The following is a 20,321-nucleotide window of genomic DNA, read 5'->3' on the forward strand; positions in this document are numbered from 1 at the left end:
AGAGCTAAAGCTAAACCTAAACACAGAGCTAAATATGAAACTTAACACAGAGGGCTAGAGAAAACACAACAGACAGACTTAATTACATGACACAGAAAACGACTGAGACAGACCAGACTGGATAACATGACACTGCAACAATGGAAAAGAGACCAACATGACTTGGGGAGTGAAACGAATGACCAACAAATAGGAACTAGACAAGGGAACTTAAATACATGACACAGACAAGACACACTTGAGACAGATAACGAGGAGGACGGACAAGGAGGCGGAACAAAGGCGAGACAAGGGCGGAGACATGGACAACAAACAAACAGAGCCATGTGCTAAGTGAGCACATGGCAGGGACAACAGACAAGACAGAACAAGGGCGTGACAATGCAGCCTAAAAATCCCTGGTAGCTCCCCTGGTAATATACAACTTGTACTATGATTTAGTGTCATAAACTATATACTTTAGTAGCCTAGTAATTATATCAACATCTTATTTCATCAGCCACTGAGTGTCTAATAAAATATAATAAAATTCAGATAACGTTTTGTCTTGTGGTAGTGCTTCATATTGTTCCTATTAATAATCACCACAGTCTCATGCTCTGTTTTCTCTCTCCACGTTTCTCTTTTTTTGAGGACTCCATTTGAATTAGCTTTCCTCTACCAAAGTCATTATAATGCACTGATCTGATTGGCTAAGAAGCATCTTGTGATTTACAATGCATGTGACTGGTCTGTGAGTGAGTGTCCTGGGGTGTTAAATCAGTACCGTAAATGCAAGAAAAATTACTCCAGATAATAATTCTCAATATTATATCAGATATAAACCCAGGTCCACACAGGACAACGTGGGTCAGGACCTGGACTAAGATTCACAGTGACATCTAGACTAAAATTTTAGACTAAAGCAATCATAAAAATGTCTGCCCTGTGAGGCGTAAACTGGTTCATGTTGGGACTGAAGCAATGTGATGCTTTATCTCCTGGGAATTGCACATTTTTATTTAAAAAAATGAATATTCATGTTTATAAATTATGCTTTTCTTTTTTTGGTGATAAAATGGTCCCCTGAACACAGTCCAAAACAACAGAGTGTCATACGGTGCTTGTGCTGAAGCAGCCAGTCATCTTTCTTTTCCCGGCTTTTATTTCCATGCCTTATGAGCAGTTGACTGGTCTATTTTTGTGCGTCTCTTTTTTCCATGTTGTTCATTGTCTGCAGTTCTATTTTTGTTTGCTGCGCAGAGTTTTTTTTGAGGAGCATCTCTTCTGAAACTGGGCCAGGATCTTTGTTTGTGTTTGGAACAAAACACATTATATATATATAATTCAGAATAGCAGTCTCACTCAATTGCTATCTCTGTGAATCGACGGCGGATATTTATGCTCCCGACTATAGTCTGTCATGATGAGAGAAAATATGAAAAATGTCCTCTTTACAATTCTCCATCCTCTGTTAAAATTTCCATGTTCATTTGACACGGATGTTTATGACGATGATGAAAAGGATTCTGAAAGGAGGCAGAGTAGTCAAGAAGTTCGTAAAGAGAAAAAGCAAAAAGGACTAAATAGAACAAACGTCTAGGAATGAAACTTCAAGCATGCCTCCCAAAAGGAACGGAAACTAGTAGTAGTTGCTACATATTGCTCTAATACACAGGAGATAGTGTTTTGAAATAGATTCTTCAAGATTTTCTTGCAAGCTTAAATATATATTTTTTTCGTCTATGCTTCTTCAACAGCTATGTGACGGCTTTTGTGGTTTGCATCATGTATTTCATCTAAATCCTCTATAATACTGTGTATCTGGCCACTATCTGTAGACTATGTTGGGGATATAAGAACCAGTGAGTCTTAACTGGTAGATTATTCCTGAATAAGCTGCACAAGACCCACACAGAGTAAAGCCAATATCAGTCTCTCTGATCATATCTAACTACATTATTCCCTGCCCATTCTTCCCGCTCCAGAGTGAAACTGTTGTCATTGGTGTGACGGGAGAGTGTGACTAATCCTGTCTGAGGAATGAGAAGTGAGGCGTGCCAGATGGCACAGCAGAAGCGAAAGGGAAATGTGTCAGGTGGTGGACAGACAGGCTCTCTAAGAGCACAGTGGCTGGCCGAATGTCCGTCAGCAGATTGCATGTGGTCTTGCCGCTTTCTTGGCAGGTCACTGGCTAATGCTTTATCCAACAAGCTGAGCATTTCCACAATCTGGATACAAGTGTGCGCACACACACACACTCCAGCAAAAAGGCAGTAAATGGTCACTGGGGTGGTACCCTCTGGGGTGTGTCGTCACTACCTTTAGTGAGGGAACATAATTTGAACATATTCCTTTGAATGAAATCAATACAGCAATGATTTTATACACACTCTCTTGACCTTTCAGTTATGAAAAAGTACCAATCCAATACATTTAGCCTTTATAATCTTTTAAACACAGCTACTTTAAGGGGGCATATTATGAAGAAAAAAAAAACATTTTATGATTGCATGTGTGCATTTTAATGAGGATCTCGAGCACTTAGCCACCCACAAACTGTGGAAAAAAATGCCCAGTCAGTTTTGTAGGGCTGTCTAAATCAGGAAACATGTAACATGGGCATTCTGATTTTGCTCCACAGCTGAGGTCAAGTGTGGACACTCCTGCGCCTTAGTCTCCCCAATCAATGAGCTGGACTTATGAGAAAGCACAACAGCTGGCTTAATCCATGTAAAACAGCCAAACTGAGAGAAGAAAATAAAAGAACTGAGCAACAATGAGAGCAGAGAAATGAGAAAACAAACAAAAACAAAGTGTGGAAAAGAAGGAGAACTGAGCAAAAACAGCTAAATCAAGAGCTTCTTTGTGCCTCCCTTGACTCGGCATTTAAAGGAACAGGCGCTGGAACCATAGAATAGAGAATGGTGCTGTGATGTATGATCCTTGTGGTATTTTAATTAAAACATGTCACAAAAATTTTATTAGGACCCCAGGGAACAGCTTTAAAGGTGTATAATATGTCATGTTAAGGTGCACCCAAGGTGCTACAGGGGCAAAATGCCCACCATCCAATGCATCTGAGATGAGTTGGAGTGGCCTTTGTGATCCATAACCTATTATCCATCATTAGGGGAAACCATTAAGGAGTGTATGAGTGACATGGTAAGTGTGATACATTCCAAATGGATACTCTACTGGGTCCTTGAAGTCCTGATCAGGATGATGGATACAGAGAATGAATGAATGACCATATTTTAATCCTCACTGTTTTTTAAGAATCAAATGTAATGTCATCCAAGAAGAGTAGAAGCTGTATGTGCTGCAAAATTTTTACAAACTCAGTATTAACACCGTTCATTTGAGAAGAACTTGTTGGATGAAATGAACAAACCCTTTTGGTCATATACTGTATGCAAAAGTGAATGTAGTCCTCGCAGATTTGCTGAACAAAATGTAGCTGCAGAGTGTAGAAGGCGGCAACTGCTGTAGCTGAGGGTAATACAGGCCATTACAGTGATTCATAATTCAGCTTGTTTGATTAATTTGCAGAGGCCATTCCCAGACTACGTAAAATAGCTTATAATGGTTTCCAGGACCTGTGCCAACTGCTACAAACTGGACAAGAGTAATATTTGGAAATGTGTTTTTGCTTTACAAGTCATAGGCCGGCATTATGCTTCCACAAGGAATGTGTGTGTGACTATGTATGGCTTTTTAATGTGTTGCTATGATATGTTGATATGTTTCATGTCTTGGCTCTTGGATGCTGCCCAGCTCATTTCAGGCACAGTAACAAGCTAACCTGACGAGGCAGAAACTTTGCAGTAACTGCACTTGGCAGCGCCTCATCAAGGTCAGTGCATGGCTTTCCCATCCTACACAATTAACCTACTTTCTGTGAGAGGCAGCAATCTGTGGGGAAGCAATTAAAAGCCCACAGCATCCTGCTGTGCGTAGACTTAACTTTAGAGGAAAAACCTTGAATGCGGGGCCTACTGCAAGCACAGAACAGAAACCATAAGTGATCGAGCATCCTTTTGTCAGGACATGCAAGATAGCGATTCCAGTTAGCCAGGGGCACTTCATTTGGTTCCACTTTTCGGGAGGTCTCTGAGGACATGGAAAGACTGAAAGCACATCTCGCTAGACTCTATCCCAATGGAAAAATAATCTCTGACAACAAAAGAGATGTACTCCAGTTCTCGCAGTAAGTAAATCAACTTCAACCAGCTCTTTACGGCACCTTAAACCCAAATCCGAAGTTGTATACCGTGAATTCTTCTGACTAGTGCTGGGCCTGGCGATATTTAGCTTGACAGCATTCCCTCTGTCGATAAATCATGCGGCAATGCAGATGCCCAAAACAAGGCAGTCCCACTAACACAGCAGCAGAAATAAAACAAGGTTTGTTTACTGACCTTCCCGTCTCCCCGCTGGCAACAAACAATCAAAGACGTCTCTCTCTCTCTCTCTCTCCCTCTGCTCGTGCTAGAGTGGGACAAGGTGACTTCTCTTTCCGTGCACTGACAAGGTAGTATTCCACTTCATTGGGTCACTCTTTCACCTGCAAGACAGACAAAACGACACTCAGCTACCTCTAGACAGATGTTTGCAGAGCCACACTGAATCATGGCACTAATACAAAAGTGAGACAAATGCTTTAGACTATGGTACATTACTTGAAAAATCAAGCACTTGCCCTGAAGAAAAAAAAAATAGCCACACATTTAGTTTATCTGAAATAGCTGAATAGGGCAGTAGTCGCCAGCCAGTCGATGGTGATCGACAGGTCAATCTCCAAGGCCACGCAAGTTGATTGCGATATATCATGGCTGCTTCAGTTATCACATTTAAGTTACTATTGCTGTGTCATTCTGTATCCGCAGTTATTTGCTATTTAGTTAAACAGGTACATATAAAGCCGCAGTCACACAGGTTTGTGTCCGCTAAATATGAAAAGCGAATGTACATCCTTGACCGGTGCTGCAGCTCAGTACAGTCTCTGAGCCAACATGGCTGCAGCGCTGATAGTTTTGGTTTCAAAATGGGAGATATACAGATATTTCATGTGGATTACAATTAATAAACACAAGTGAGATTTACATTATGACCCAGTATTCTGTCGTGTTGTGCTACCTTGTCTACATGTGCTACCATAATGTAATTTTATAACACAAATAAACAGTATGTATTTGGATGGGCTAAAACATCAGAAAATGCTCTCAATAGCAGGAACTATGCAAAGCCTAAATCCCCGTATGAGGCGAAAGATTAGTCATTATAGGTAATTCTAGTGATAGCAAATTTCTTAAAATTTAATTTATTTTTTTTTTATTTATTTTTTTTTTATTATTATTATTTTTTGGAACGCTGAAGCAAATTACAGTAAGCTAAGGCTTTATAATGCAAGAAAACAGATTTACCATGAGAAACACATGACAACATTTACACTTTTGGGTCTAAGCAGGTGCAGAGCTGCTGTAGGATAGGCATCGATAGGTAGCACAACTTGTCATAACACCTGTTTAGCACTTCCAGACAGCCTCAGGCACTGAGTACCACCACAGCTGTACATTAATCAAGTAAGTAAACAGTTTCATTTTATGTTATAGGAGGCTATGGGGACCAATACCGCTTTATTATTTTAAGTAGCCTAGGCCTGGCATTTATCCTGGTAGAATTTTTATTTGTTCAGATTTCAATAGGTAATCTTATATGTAAAAAGGTCGCCAATCACTGCAGGGTTTAGAGTCAGGGTCTGTGCTCATTTCATTTGCTGTTTAAAAAGTTATATATATAAAAAATTAAAGGTTTTTCAGGTGATTTTTAACTTACTTTGATGCAGCATAATTCAGCTGCACAAGGACAGGGTATGTTAAACAATTCAAAAAACGGGTTAAAAAATACTAAAAAATATAAAGAAAATTGTAGCTTTTTACTACCATTCAACACATTGTAGAGCGCCAAAATGATCCCCAATTCAAATAAACCGCACTCTTATCTTTGAGAGGGAGAACATAATCAAACTCTTCTCTTGAATTGCAATTTTCTTCACATCTAAACAATCCACAGATGTTTTGGTTGGTCCAGTCTTAAACTGTTACCAAGAAAAGGAAAGACAGACACACAATATATATCTATGCAAAAATAAAGATGCCAGAGGTGTTTACAGAAAACTGGACTGGCCAAACTCAACATCACTGTAGGTGATCAGGATTACTGAGCAGAGCTAAACTATTAATCTCTACTTTTTTATCAAAATCTCTGATCACAAGAGCTGCCATGTAAATTCTGGTACAAGACTGATCTACTTGGTTATAAAAGCAGTCGAGTAAGACATAACCAAGAGGTTCTGACTCTAAGGTCATGACAGAACCCAGGGCAATTCCTTGTATAGAGTGGCCGTTTTTCTGTTTTACCCCAAAGTCCAACTAAATCTACCACTTTGGTCACTGCTGACCTCCTGACTATCCCCATCTTCAAAAAAGAGGCTCAAACATTTTCACTCACCTTCCCTCTACCAAATAGCTGATGTGTGATGTTCATGCTGGTGTGGAATGGCTGCAGTCCCACCGGTGGATGTTGCACACGGGTGATGATTGATGTGACTCCCTAATGTTTCAAAGATTGAAAAGAACTTTTGAGGTCTAGAAAAGCGATACTTAAGTGTAACTATGGTTTTCATCATCAGCCTCATTCTCCATCAACTTCTTTGACTGAACTTAAATAAAAATACTGAAAATAAATGTTGCTATTATACTCGGTTGCTGAGGCGTTTATGTGATCTTTGCCTAAATGTTTCTGATGTTAGAAAATGACTAACGTGTACTCCATGACTTTGAACTGACTAGAAACAAAAATCAATAAAACGTGGTCTCTGATTTTGCTTAGTTCTCTATTACATCAACACAATTCTCCTATTTATGTTTAGCAGTAACTGTGTGGGTGTTTTATGGATGTGGAAATGAAAAACACATTTAAATCAAGCAAGTTCAGGGCTTTTGAATGTTTGGTTTCAGACAATTTCAAAGTTTCAAAGGGATTACTTAAAGACAATTCAGAAAAGCAGTAGGGATGCCTTGTTTAACTGAGGATTTAAAATAAGCAGAATAATAGTCCAATTGTTTTCACACTGATAACACATCCAGTAGTAAGTATAGGAGTTTTCCACTCTCTAATTTCAACACCTTCATCTATATTAGTTCTTGAGGAAAGTCACTTTTCTGCCTCAATCCCACCCTAAGGGACTTAATATGATTATCTAGCTGGAGATACATATGATTAGGTTAGTGCTATCACTGTCGCCAAGGTTTCCACATATCTGCGTCATCCTGCACCGTGCTATCTCTCTCTAAACTGATGTTGTTCTCTGTTTGTGCTGAGCAACTCTAGACTTTTCTTTGCCAGGGAATAGAATAATGATGACACTATAATATGTGACTAAAAACATAAGCTACATTCTAGAAAGTGTACAGGACATAACTATCAGCCTATAGAAGCCAGATAACCTTTATTTCTCAGTTACACAGAATCTAAATATGTACTGAATGTACATTATCATCATTTACAGGCAAATGAAATATCAGCAATACTGAAGCCATGGCAAAATAAAAGATGACAGAATGCATGTGAAAGTTGATTTTATAAAGGTTAAACCACCCCCACTCCTCTTGTATTAAAACTCATCAACATAAAGGTCCTTGAACCTAAAACAGCCTACTTACAAATCACTTTGTCAGCTTCATACCTCGAATCAGACCACCCCCACAAAGCTCAGGTTAACCCATGCATACAGTTTAACCCTTATAGTGCTTTCCACTGCATGGAACCTGCATGACTCAACTCAGCTGGGCTCTTTTGCTTTTCCACTGGCCAAATCTGGTACCTGGTCGCTGAAACCACGCAGTCCCAGTTCTAACGGAGCCAAGTAGGTACTAAATTGTGATGTGCAAACTTTGCAGAGCCCTGATTTTCCAAAGAGACCTGTCAATCACCAAAAAATGCAGAGCTCCAATACAAACGCACCACTTGTAAAATCTGTGAAGTTGCAGCAGCTTTTGCATTTGTTTTTATTTGATTGTGAACGACAGCTTGTAAATTTAGCCTGAGGTGTTTTGAAAATGTTCAAACGCTCCTCGGGTCGGTGGCTGACTTAAATCTCCAGCGAAAGCCAAATAAGCAACAAGGAAAACTGTTCTGTGTGAACTGAGAGCTGTGTTCAGTCCAAAAAATCAAAAATAACACTCAAATACACAATGTGTAAACAGCACCTAACTTTTAGAGACTGGGTTTTGAGATGCCACTGGCTCCATTTTGCATGGAAGCTGGGCTAGTGGAAAAGTGACTAGCTAAAAGTGTGTCAAGTCAATCACATGCAGTGGAAAAGAACCACAGAGAGGGTTTTAAACCAGGTGTCAGATGTGGATTTTCTAAATTACAACACCTCCCAACCCCTAAATATCCATATCTCTAAAATGGCGCTTGGAACAGCCCTATGGGAAAGATATGGAATAGCTACTTCTTTTTTTTTTTTTTTGGTCAGCATACAGTATATAGTGCAAAGGTTCAGCTTTAATATCTTACACACACACACACAGTTCTCTATTTAAAAAAAAGAAAGGTCTTTGAATGGAGTTACTCAGCGATGTGTAAAGAGAAGGGAAAGATGGCCTTTAACACTACACTGAGTAATTTTTCTCATACCATTTTATTCACATTCCTTTCTGGTTGTCTAGAGCTATAAAATTTATGTAATTTCATACAGAGGAATATATGAGATTTAAAATCTCTGCATTTACAACACCAGCAAATATCTTACCACTCTGCTTTTATCAGACAAGCAGCTATATGTCCCTGTAATTAAAAATGTATTATCTGAGAGTGGAAGAGCCCTCTTCTGAGACCATCTTTAAGTTATGAAAGACAAGACATCTCTCCAGTGTGGGGCAATGGGGGAGGTCTGAGAACCCCTCTTGAAGGTATGTGGCTAATCCCCAATCCCCACAGCTGGAAAAAATAAATCTCCTCTCAACCGCCAACAAGAGCATCCCCATAAAACAATGCCGCTGACCAAAAGGACCTTTGTAAAAGCATCATTAAGTACTGTGGATTGACTAGGACCCACTTAAAGACAGAGGGGTGACCCCTGCTCTGACCCTTTTCAGCACAGACCAATTTACAACCTCCCATACTCTGGAGAAGCAATGCTTCAGCACACCCACACACACCAAGAAAGATATGTTTCTTCTAACACCACTATAATTGAATTCAATCAGCAATAAGGTCCAAGTGTGACAAGGATTGGAACACCCTTCAATACATCCTTTAAATGGAACACACCCCGCCCCACTTCCACTAGTTAACACAGTCCTCTGGCGTCTTAATGAAACATCTGGTAAAAATTAATGATTTGGTAAATTTACAATGTGTCTGCAAAAATACAGAAACAGAAAAGTAAGTAAACATCCAGATAAAAAGAGGGTGATACATTTTTAGGCACAAGCTGTGAGGGAAGATGGGGAAACAACAGCCTAAAAGCTACTACACCATCGTTCTCACTCTCTTTAAACAGCCCTGTTCAGAACAGCCGGTTTTACAGCCTGTTCCTTTAAATAAGAATGATCTTGTGCAGGTCCCATGCTGTGATTGGAGACAATTCCAAAGTGTCTGCAGCCGACATAAGAAGCAAAACTCCACAAAACTGGAGTGCCTCTGTTTATCCTATATTTACTGACAAAGAAAACTGGGTGTATTATTTCTCAGTTTGTGAGCTGGTAGGCTCCAGATCCCCAGATGAATGTGCACAGGTACTGAACAACTGATTTATTGTTTTAAATCTTCTCAGGTTTGCACCACTATTCACCAAAACTGCATCCACATTTCTTCCTCTGACACAATAAGCTGCTTCCACAATAACCAGGCTCTGACTGAAAGCATTCATTAGCTGCTCATGCATTGGGAAAGATGCTGGAGCATTATGGGAATTGTAGTGTCTGTAGTGAATTTGCATGGTGTGTCGTTCTGCTCACAATTCCAGTATAAAATGAACAGTTTATAGTTGTTAATTTGGTGGGGCACATGGGCAGGTGCTGGGGTAAACAATACCATGCTTTGGGACCATCAGGACACCAATCTGCTTTTTTGATGACCTGGATCCATAGTCTTCTGTGATTTTTGGCAAAATGATATGATCCCCATTGGAAATTTAACATTTTCCATTCACCGTTTCTGTAGCAGGTGCAGTTTCCTCATATCATTGCTCTCTAGCGTGAAGAGTGTGATTTTCTGCCCCTCTCTGCCCCATGTGCTGTGTGCATCTCTCTGATGACACTGCACAGAAACCTGATAGAACTTGTCATAAAGGTATCCACCCTTTCAGAGACAAGATACCATTGCTCAACTTTATTGTGTTTATTTGTAAGTGGTCTCTGGACCACCAATCACCAACATACTTTCCCCTCTTCTGCAGCTATACCCTTCTCACAACAGCAAAGATGGCTAAATGAATATTCATTATCTGTAAGCGCTTATCCACTTCAGGGTTGCGGTGGGTCCAGAGCCTATGTGGAATCACCGGGCGCAAGGCGGGAATACACCCTGGAGGGGGTGCCAGTCCTTCACAGGGCAACACACACATGCACATTCACTACCACCGAACCCACAACCTCCAGGTCACTGGAGCTGTGTAACTGCGACACTACCTGCTGCGCCACCGTGCCAGCCCTAAATGAATATGGGCTTCTTAATTTAATACTTCACATTCCAACACTAATTCAACAGGCAGGTTGGAAGGATATATTTTGCTTAGATTTGTTTGTTTACATAATGAATGTCAAATTATCAGTTATTTTTTGTTCACTTTAAAATACTATATTTAGATTGTCTTAAGCCTGGTCCTTGGGCATTCATTTTCTGTGCACTATACAGGAAGCACTCAAATTCAACTTATTATTTTCCAAATGGTCCAGAAGCTTCTGTACACACTACCATATGCTCAAGTGCACTGCTGAGAGCCAATCTGGGCCATTCTGTCACCACAAGACCAATTACAGCAAGATCACCCAACATTGCTCTAATAATGTATCACACATCTTTTCCACATATAAGTTTGTAATGTGTGAATCTAATACCATCAAAAACATAAATTTCTGAATAACAAATAATTACAGCATCCATCTCATCTTCTCTGAATCCTTCTAGCATCACTTCAAGTGACAGGGTTAATGGAGAGGTCAAGAAGCGCATTTCAAGCAATTCGTTTACACACTAGCTATCAGCCATAGTATTTCACCACTCAGATATGCAGTAATGAATTAGCCCTTGATCTCAATGTCTTTGTTGTGGATATCCAGCCGGTTGAGAGGATGTCCAATGAACCCTCAAACACCACTTGCATGTATTTATATCCTTCACAAAGAAAGTGTGTGTGTGTGTGTGTGTGTGTGTGTGTATAGGGGGTTTTGAGAGAGCAATGTTACAAATGTAATTATTGTTTTCCTCAGTTTATTATAATTTTACCAATTCAGATACAGACAAGGGGTCTAACAGTTCAGAAATACATTTGAGGTCCAAAAAGGAAATTAATTACATCACTTATTATTAGTATGATAATTATTTAAATTAATACATTTATTTATTTAGTTTAGTTTCGTTTCAGTAGCACTCCTTAATGCCGTATCAACAGGGTGCCACTTTAGAATAACATTACATTTTATACTAAAGGGTTAAGTGGATTGAAATTGTTTATTATGGATGTTGTTAGTATTCATTAATTTCTGCAATTACTTATCCAATTTAGGGTCGTGGTGGGTCCGGAGCCTACCCGGAATCACTGGGCACAGGGCAGGACCACACCCTGGGAGGGGGCACCTGTCCTTTACATGGTGACACATACATACACGATGCCTATGGACACTCTAGTCGACAATCCGCCTGCCAACGTGTGTTTTTGGACTGTGGGAGGAAACCGGAGCACCTGGAGGAAACCCACGTGGACACAGGGAGAACACACCAAACTTCTCACAGTCACCCGGAGCCTGGAGCTGTGAGACTGCGACACTACCTGCTGCTATTGTTAATTAATTCATTCATTCATTCTGTAAGCGCTTATCCAGTTCAGGGTCGCGGTGGGTCCAGAGCCTACATGGAATCATTGGGCGCAAGGCGGGAATACACCCTGGAGGGGGCGCCAGTCCTTCACAGGGCAACACACACACATTCACTCACACACTCACACCTACGGACACTTTTGAGTCGCCAATCCACCTACCAACGTGTGTTTCTGGACTGTGGGAGGAAACAGACAGTATTAGACTATCACCCTATCCATATTAATGACTTTTAAGGTGTGTTTACAACCTAAGTATGAACTATGTAACAAACATTTTTTAAACCATTTATAAGCCTTTATTGGCATAGTTCTATTTTAAAGTAGTACACCTTAGGGGTTAACAGTAGAGCACTACAGTAGTCTCGTCACACTCCTGTCACCAGGGAGACTGTGCGTGTGAAATCAAGAACCACACAATTCAGGAACAGGGTTTATGCACAAGCCATCGGACATTTGAATGATGACCACTGACACAAGAACTCCATCACTTCAGCTGCAGGATTATTTCCAAGGCACATGCACACGCATGCGTGCACACACACACACATATTTCTGCTGACCTCTGGACTGAAACTCTCATATTATACCCATGACAATTCACACCTTACTTTGGATCTTTTCACAAGAACGTTTAAAGGTCTTACTGTTTTGAGAGAACCACTAGATTTCAAAGAGTATTTTACATATAATAACACCCTTCAACCCTTTTTCCTTATTATTGTTCTTTTTTCTGTCATTACTAATGTAGAAGTAGTAGTAGTTGTATTAGTAGCAGCAGTAGACTTAGTAGTAGTAAAATTATTAGTAATAGTAGTGATGTAATATTAATAGACGCAGAGATAGTATTTCCATGTTTGTCATGTAATTCTGTATTATAATCATTATTTATATTATTGGATTATTTAGAATAAATATTACATCAATGGCATAAAATTAGGTGAACCTCTGTGCAATCTTAAAATATAAAACTTCTTAAGTAATTAATGACAATTAGATACTTGATTAAAAATAATATTCACAGTTATGAATATTCCATATAAAGGAATGCTGTTGTACTTGTATTTATCCCAATAATTACATACCATTAGTCTACATCTGTGAAAACACTGACAAGTAACCATACAATCTAAGGCCTAACAAGCAAAAAAAAAAAAAAAAACATTTGGAGGACAGTTCTAAAAGCAATCGGATGTAAACCCTATGATTTGACTGCAGTACTTTGCAAGTATGGTATGGGTTTCTTCATTTACTTACTTAATGTTCTTGCAATCACGCAAAAAGCACCATGATCCAGGCTCAGTTTCCCTTTGCCATGGGGATTAAGCCCTTCCGGACAGGCTGTGATATTTCACTTACCCAAATGAGTCAGCACAACGATTCGGCTCAACTCAATTTTAGCTAAACTGTATATCCGGGTGCCTATTTTACAGCCCACTGCCTGCCTCTATTTGCCCCCATTTGTTGTGATCTGTGAGTTTGCTTGGTAACAGAGAGCAGAATGCTCCATTAGTCAGAGAGCGAATGGTGTAAGCATGGCTTAGCTGCCTTTGGGGCAGCTTTTGGCTCTGGATGCAACCTTGTCTGCTTTCCACAGGCTTGTGGCTGGGACAAGCCAATTCCAGACTGAAAACACAATCAGACCAATGCTCAATGTTTTTACCCACACTTTATTTCAACTGATGCTTCAGCCAGTCATTCTTTCACAGATGTGTCTAATGAAGTAAATAATCATCACGAACATTAATGGGAACATTGACGTTTCTGGGGAGCTACTGTTCTCCATAAAACATACTCGTTTCATTTACATTCAGAAGCTGAAAACCACATGTTTTAAGGTGGAATGATATATTTCAATATGAAACTGGAGTTTTATTCACTATTTGAATTACCACAACAACCGAGTTAGATTTGTAGCACTTTTGGTATGTGTTTACTTTTATGCTGTTATCGCTAAATGTGGGGTCAGTTGCATCTTAAGTATTCTGTAACAGCCAAAAATACACTATTACCCACCTATGGAGCAGAAAATAGACCAACATCCTCAACATTTTTCATGTTTATCAACATTGTGGGCTTGGTTATATAGTGAAAGTTTTACTGGGGATGGTTGAAGATCTTCACATGTTCCCAAATAATATTCATCAATATTTTTTTTCCTGCCTGAGTTTCAATACCACAATTACAATAATTGTGAAAAACAAAAGAGAAGAACAAAGGAGATGCATTATATGGCTGCCAGAAATCATTAGCTCTCTGGTGGTCTTGAAGGCCTTTAGGGAACTCACTGTTATACCCCTTAAAACCCTTCTGCTCGACCAAAGCTAAAACTCTATGTTGGTGCAGATCATCTGCAAAAGTCTAAAGCTCATGGGATCATATCTTCACCAGTGAACATTCTGTACATCGTCATTTCTGGCTGCTGTACTGTACACAAGCCCATGTGAGAGCTAGATTATGAGGGTTCAGCCTCTCTGGTGACATGGTCTCTGCTGCTATAACCATAACACCGCTGCAGAAACCTCCTTGACCACTGGCGGAAGTCTTTGAACTGATATATTTACAGAAACAGGGATCAAGACGAGTCCCTGGAAGTGAACCAGGGCTCCTAGGGAGCTTGAAACGAAAGTGTTCTTTCTTGCCTCGCCTCTGAGCGTACAATATGAATTGTGGAATCCAATCCAGGAAAAGCGGGTGTGCAACGCTAGCGGAGACATTAATAATTGATATAAAATTTCACAGGATGTTTTCTTTCATACGGCTGAATCTCTAATGCAGCAAGCCAGAGCACAAGTCAAACACTGGAGCATTCTCTCATCCACTGCGATTTGTGTTTCACATCACATAAGGAGAGAAATGATCTGGTAAACAAAGCATAATGAAGGATTTCTTCGTGTCAAGGGATTCTGGACGCCTGGTTATGAAGACCTGACATACATCATAATTAGCGAGGCCTCCACAGGCGGCGAGACAGGACAAACCGCTGTGTCTACACACTGTTGAAGTTGGGACAATTTTGGTGCTGTGAATTTATAAGCCAAAACCTGTTGGAATAGTTTAAAACATTATTGTTTTTATTTACCTCTATGTTTCTCTGCAGAGTGGAACAACTGAAAGTCCAAGCGGACCTGAGTCTGTCCGAATTGGAAGGCCCCAACCTGCTCTGACCATGAGACAACATCTACAGCTGAGACTTGGCTTCAACTAGAACTGTTTATCTGCCTTTTGGTGTACTTCTTCAACAGAGCTCTAAACACACTCAAAACATGGTGTTTTAGACTACTGTACCTCTATCATTCTTCATTCCTACCGCCCTATATTATATACACTGCTCTATGTTTATACACTGCTCTTTGTTTAGAAGGGTTCTACTTCTGAGTGTTTTTTTTTTGCCACTGTCCCCCAAGGCTTGCTTGACATTTACAGAGCTGCTTTGTGACAAGGCCCATTGTAAAAAGAGCTCTATAAGAAATATTTTTTATTTAATTGACTTCTTAATCTGGATTCTAACATGGTCGCACTGAAAAGAAAGTGCACATATAAATAATACAATATTCGGTGAAACAACAATCACAGTTTCACACAGTACAGTAAAGGGATTATTTGAATCATTATCGTGAAAGTACATGTGCAGAAGGCATCCTACTCAAAATTAATTGATATTTACAAAATACAGTCAAGATGGTGAGTGAAAATATTGGAGTTATGTGACTACTTCATTTTTGGAGTTGGATCAAATATTTGTTAAAAATACCACAAGGATCAATTACCACAGCACCATTGTGCCCCTCTCCAACTGCCCTGTTCAGAACAACTTTAACACCTGCTCTTTTAAAAGCGGAACAAGCAAGCAGCAGAGTCAAGTTAGGCACACACAAGGACTTTTCCCTTCCCTAACTTAAAGCAGCCGAATTCAGTAAATATAATGGCTACACAATTTGGACCTATAATGTAGAATTAGGCATCTTGTCCAGGGACTTTTATAGATAAATGTAGCCTGCTGTGCTTTTCCCAGGGTGCACTTTGGAGGGCATTGGTGTTAGCCACAATGCTACCCCACCCTTTCCACCAGAACTGCCTTAAGCCAGTGCTATCATTCTGATCACTAACCAGGAGCCAAAGCTAGATTTTGATGAGAATGTTCAGCTAAGAAGCCCCCAAGAAGCTCATTTACAGGCAGCGGCCGATCTAAAGTCCCTCTGGACACAGGATGGTCAAGGCTTTGAAGTACTGTACACCTTCCTTCCTTCCTGGCAGGCAGTCAAAACGAGCTGTCTTTATAATCACAGAGCTCACACTCATGAGACCAGAGAAGAGAGCCCGGCTCTCTGCAGCAGCATACGTATCTCTTCTCTCTTAGGACGGATTATACCAGGCACAGATATGCCTACTTATAGTCGTACACCCTCATTAGGCCCCATTCGCCTTGCAGGTAAGTACCAAAGATGTGAGCTTAAATCCAAAACTCCTGATATTCCATTCTGTCCCGCTAGAGTCCATCCTTCCTCTTTTCTCTTTACCTCATTCAGACTATGATCAAGAAATTGTAGAAGGTTTTTTTTTTGTATTTATTTATATATTTCTTTATTTTTTACCCTGAAACAGCTGTTGTTTTTGCCTGTTCACAGATTTGGTGGATTGGAGAGCGAGCGCCTCATCAGATGTGGAGAATAATCCCAGGCAGATCAGTGGAGAACATAATGTATGGCCCTGAAACATCTGTTTAACACCACACGCATATTTTTAGGTGTGGTAAGAGAACACTGTAACCCAGATATATATCTAACAGAAAGACATTCCAACTAGAACCCAGAAACAACACAGCTGACCAGTACAGTCAGTGTAGCGGCAATATCAGTGTAGGGTAATGAACTCTTTTTTCCGAATGAGACACTGTTTATGAGTGTTTCTGGGTATTTTCACAATTTAAAAACAGGAAAACAACTTCACAGTGTTCCAGTAAAGCCTCCTCAAATTTTAAAACTTGCACACACAGAATCTCTCACTCCCACAAAAGCATTTAACCAGCTGGAGATATACACACACACACACACACACACACACACACACATATACCATACCATATATCATAACATATAATGTTATGAAATTCTATTTATGGATTTTTATGCCAGTCTTGTGCTGTTATCTTTCTTCTCTTTTCAGATTCATTCATTGTCTGTAACCACTTGTGCCATATTTAGATCATTATTTTGCCACATAATTGCCAGCTTTAAACACTTATTTCTCCACACTTGTGATTAGTTTGCTCCGTTTAACCTTCTGTTTTGACTCTCAAATAAAAACAAGTCTAGGACTGTGATTGGAGAGAGTCAAACTAAGAGGAGGGCCTATTCTAAAATGTCTGCACTTGACATCAGAAGCTGTGTAAAACCAGAACTTATATCATGATTTCTGATATAGGCAGCCCAGTGAAAAGTGACTGGGTTGTTTTCTTTCACAGTTGTCTTTGTAGGCTCCAGATCTGAAAATGAAGGTAAAGAAGCACTGAATTGTTTTTTTTTTTTTTTTTCCATATTATTTTCTCAGGGGTTTAACAATGTACACACAGTTTAGAAAAGCACTAGAAAGGCACCACAAGTAAAATGGGATGCTCTAGTGCAGTTTGGGCCTAAGAACCCACCAGAATTCATCTAGTCCACCAACACTGGACTGTGGGGCAATGGAACAGACCTGAGGCAGAACTGCAGAACTGGAGCCAGGAATGTTCCAGTAACTAGGCAAAGATTTTCTAAAAGAGCAAAAGCCAACACTGCAGAGATGATGACAGAAAACACTGTAAAAACAGCAAAGAGCTGGCAGCAGTGTCACCAAGAGGTTACAGTAAATTTATCGGAAAACATAGAGTATAATATTGTTATTTATCATAAATACAGGATAGAGCATTAGCGCAGCACTTAAATGCCTTTACAGTGACCTGGGCTCGAGGGTGAGCAGGAGGCACAGACTGTACACTTGCTGGGTATGTTTACGCTCTTTATTCAACAGGTTTAACCTCATCCTATGAAAAATACACAGCTCACCCAGTGCATGCCCACACCCACAAAGGAAAATAAATACGAGGATAGTGAGCACTTAAACAGCACCACAAACCACCATGTTTGTACATAAACCCCAAACTAAACACATAAATGCAATAAACTAAAAACAAAATGACACAACAATGAAACCCTTTACCTGAAAACTGTATGCTGTCTACTATATAGTGCACTATTTTGTAGTAGTGTCCAAAAATATATGCACCTATGAAATAGAAAAAAGGCATTGTCTGAATTCATTCACTACTGCCTGAGCTCAGTTTCCTACAATTGTGCACTATATACTGAGTAATTTAGGGAATAGTGAATAAGGAGCCATTTGAGTACAACATGATAATGAATGTAGCCAGATTCCCTTTAGTATCAAAATAAAGATCCAAAAACAGTTCAGGTTAGATTAGAAAGGCTTTATAGCAATATGCAACTGGAAATATGCTTGAAATAACTTTGCTAATATCATCATGACCTAAATAATCTAATCTAAAAATAAAAATAAAAAAATAAAAAATGATCACAGCTGGTATCATATTGTTGAGTAAATGTCTGCATATTACAATGCGGTATGATATAACAAATAAAAAACTAATCATCAAAGTAAGACCACCAGCAGAGCCACTGCGAGGGGCTGCAACCCACTTTTGAAATCCACTGTTCTATCAATACAATTCTGGTTAATGTACCTCGTTGTTTAAGGGCAGTTTTGAGCAAACATTTGCATGCTGTAAAAGTAAACATCCACATTAAAAACATGAAGAGGCCAGTGCCCAGTTACAGGCCTAAGTGGTCTCCCTCAAGGTGAAACTGTTCACTTTCTTCTAACTCACCGTCTCCTCCCTCGCCCTGCCGGAAAGTTCCTGTGAACTTCTCCATGCGCTTTCTCCTTTTTTTTCCACTTTAGCGTGGAACACGATGTAGACGGCACGGCGCTCTGCGAGTCATTAACTAGAGGTGGCAGACTGTCAAAACAAAGACACTGGCAGAGTTCTTTGTCACCCTCAAGTCACTTTGAGGCGAGTGAAAGAACCACACGGCAGGACGCGAACAGCACGGAACACAGCCTCCAACAACACAGTTTCACTCAGAACCCAGTATGAAGCCTTGCATCCGCATTGTTCTTTCATATTCTGTTGACAGATACAGCTTTATCTTCACCGCTCTATCATGATTGCTTCTGTTCAATCTTAGTATTCACAACATAACTCTCGACATGAGAATTATTTGATCTATTCATATATTTGAATTGAGCATTTTATTCCTGCCTTTGTTGCATGTCCTTGTTTTTATTGTTCATTATTCATAGACTATGTTTCGTGTTGTTAGGGCTTTTGTGGTCTGTTTTCTGTCATTTTATTCTTTGTAATGTTTGTTTATTGGAGGCAAAATCAATTTCTCTTTTACATAATAAACCTACATTTAAATTGAAATCATATTCTGAATCTAAATCATCCAGTCTCATCTTAAATCTTCCCCTGACTCAGGTGGAAGGTTAGGAGTCTGCATCTTCATTTCTGTAAAGCTGCTTTGCAAAAGCTATAGACATTTAATTCAGTTAAAATGAGTGTTCCATATGGCTCGATTCTCAAATGGCGCTCTGAGCTGGAAAGAAAAATGCAGAGATGGCCTTCATCCAACACGACATCTAATATCAGAGGGGAAATATTTAATGAATCTGATCTGTAACAATCCTGTCCTGAAACAGACATTGGTGTTACTTTCCTGTGGACTATTACCGGGTTTAGTGAATTTAGTGGATGACCTTTATGGTGACCTTTAAATTCAATTCAATTCATTCATTCATTATCTGTAACCCTTATCCAATTCAGGGTTGCGGTGGGTCCAGAGCCTACCTGGAATCATTGGGCTCAAGCAGGAATACACCCTGGAGAGGGCGCCAGTCCTTCACAGGGCAACACACACAGACCCACACACAGACATATTCGCACATTCACTCACACCTACGGACACTTTTGAGTCACCAATCCACCTACCAACGTGTGTTTTTGGACTGTGAGAGGAAACCGGAGCACCCGGAGGAAACCCACACAGACACAGAGAGAACACACCACACTCCTCACAGACAGTCACCCGGAGGAAACCCACACAGACACAGAGAGAACACACCACACTCCTCACAGACAGTGAGCAGTTCCAAAAAGAGTAAAGCCTGTCTCAGT

General features: G+C 39.9%; 1 protein-coding gene across 2 annotated transcripts in view; it reads right to left on the reverse strand.

Annotated features, from left to right (window-relative positions):
* The window catches only part of LOC136709678 (leucine-rich repeat and fibronectin type-III domain-containing protein 2), a 233,306-nt gene that overhangs the window by 166,409 nt on the left and 46,576 nt on the right, over positions 1–20,321 (reverse strand). For both annotated transcript variants that reach the window (XM_066685106.1, XM_066685097.1), the window contains exon 2: positions 4,401–4,546. The gene's annotated coding sequence lies outside the window, so the exon portion shown is untranslated. The remainder of the gene's footprint in view (positions 1–4,400; positions 4,547–20,321) is intronic.

The sequence above is a fragment of the Hoplias malabaricus genome, chromosome 1 (assembly GCF_029633855.1).
Source record: "Hoplias malabaricus isolate fHopMal1 chromosome 1, fHopMal1.hap1, whole genome shotgun sequence".
Classification (NCBI taxonomy): domain Eukaryota; kingdom Metazoa; phylum Chordata; class Actinopteri; order Characiformes; family Erythrinidae; genus Hoplias; species Hoplias malabaricus.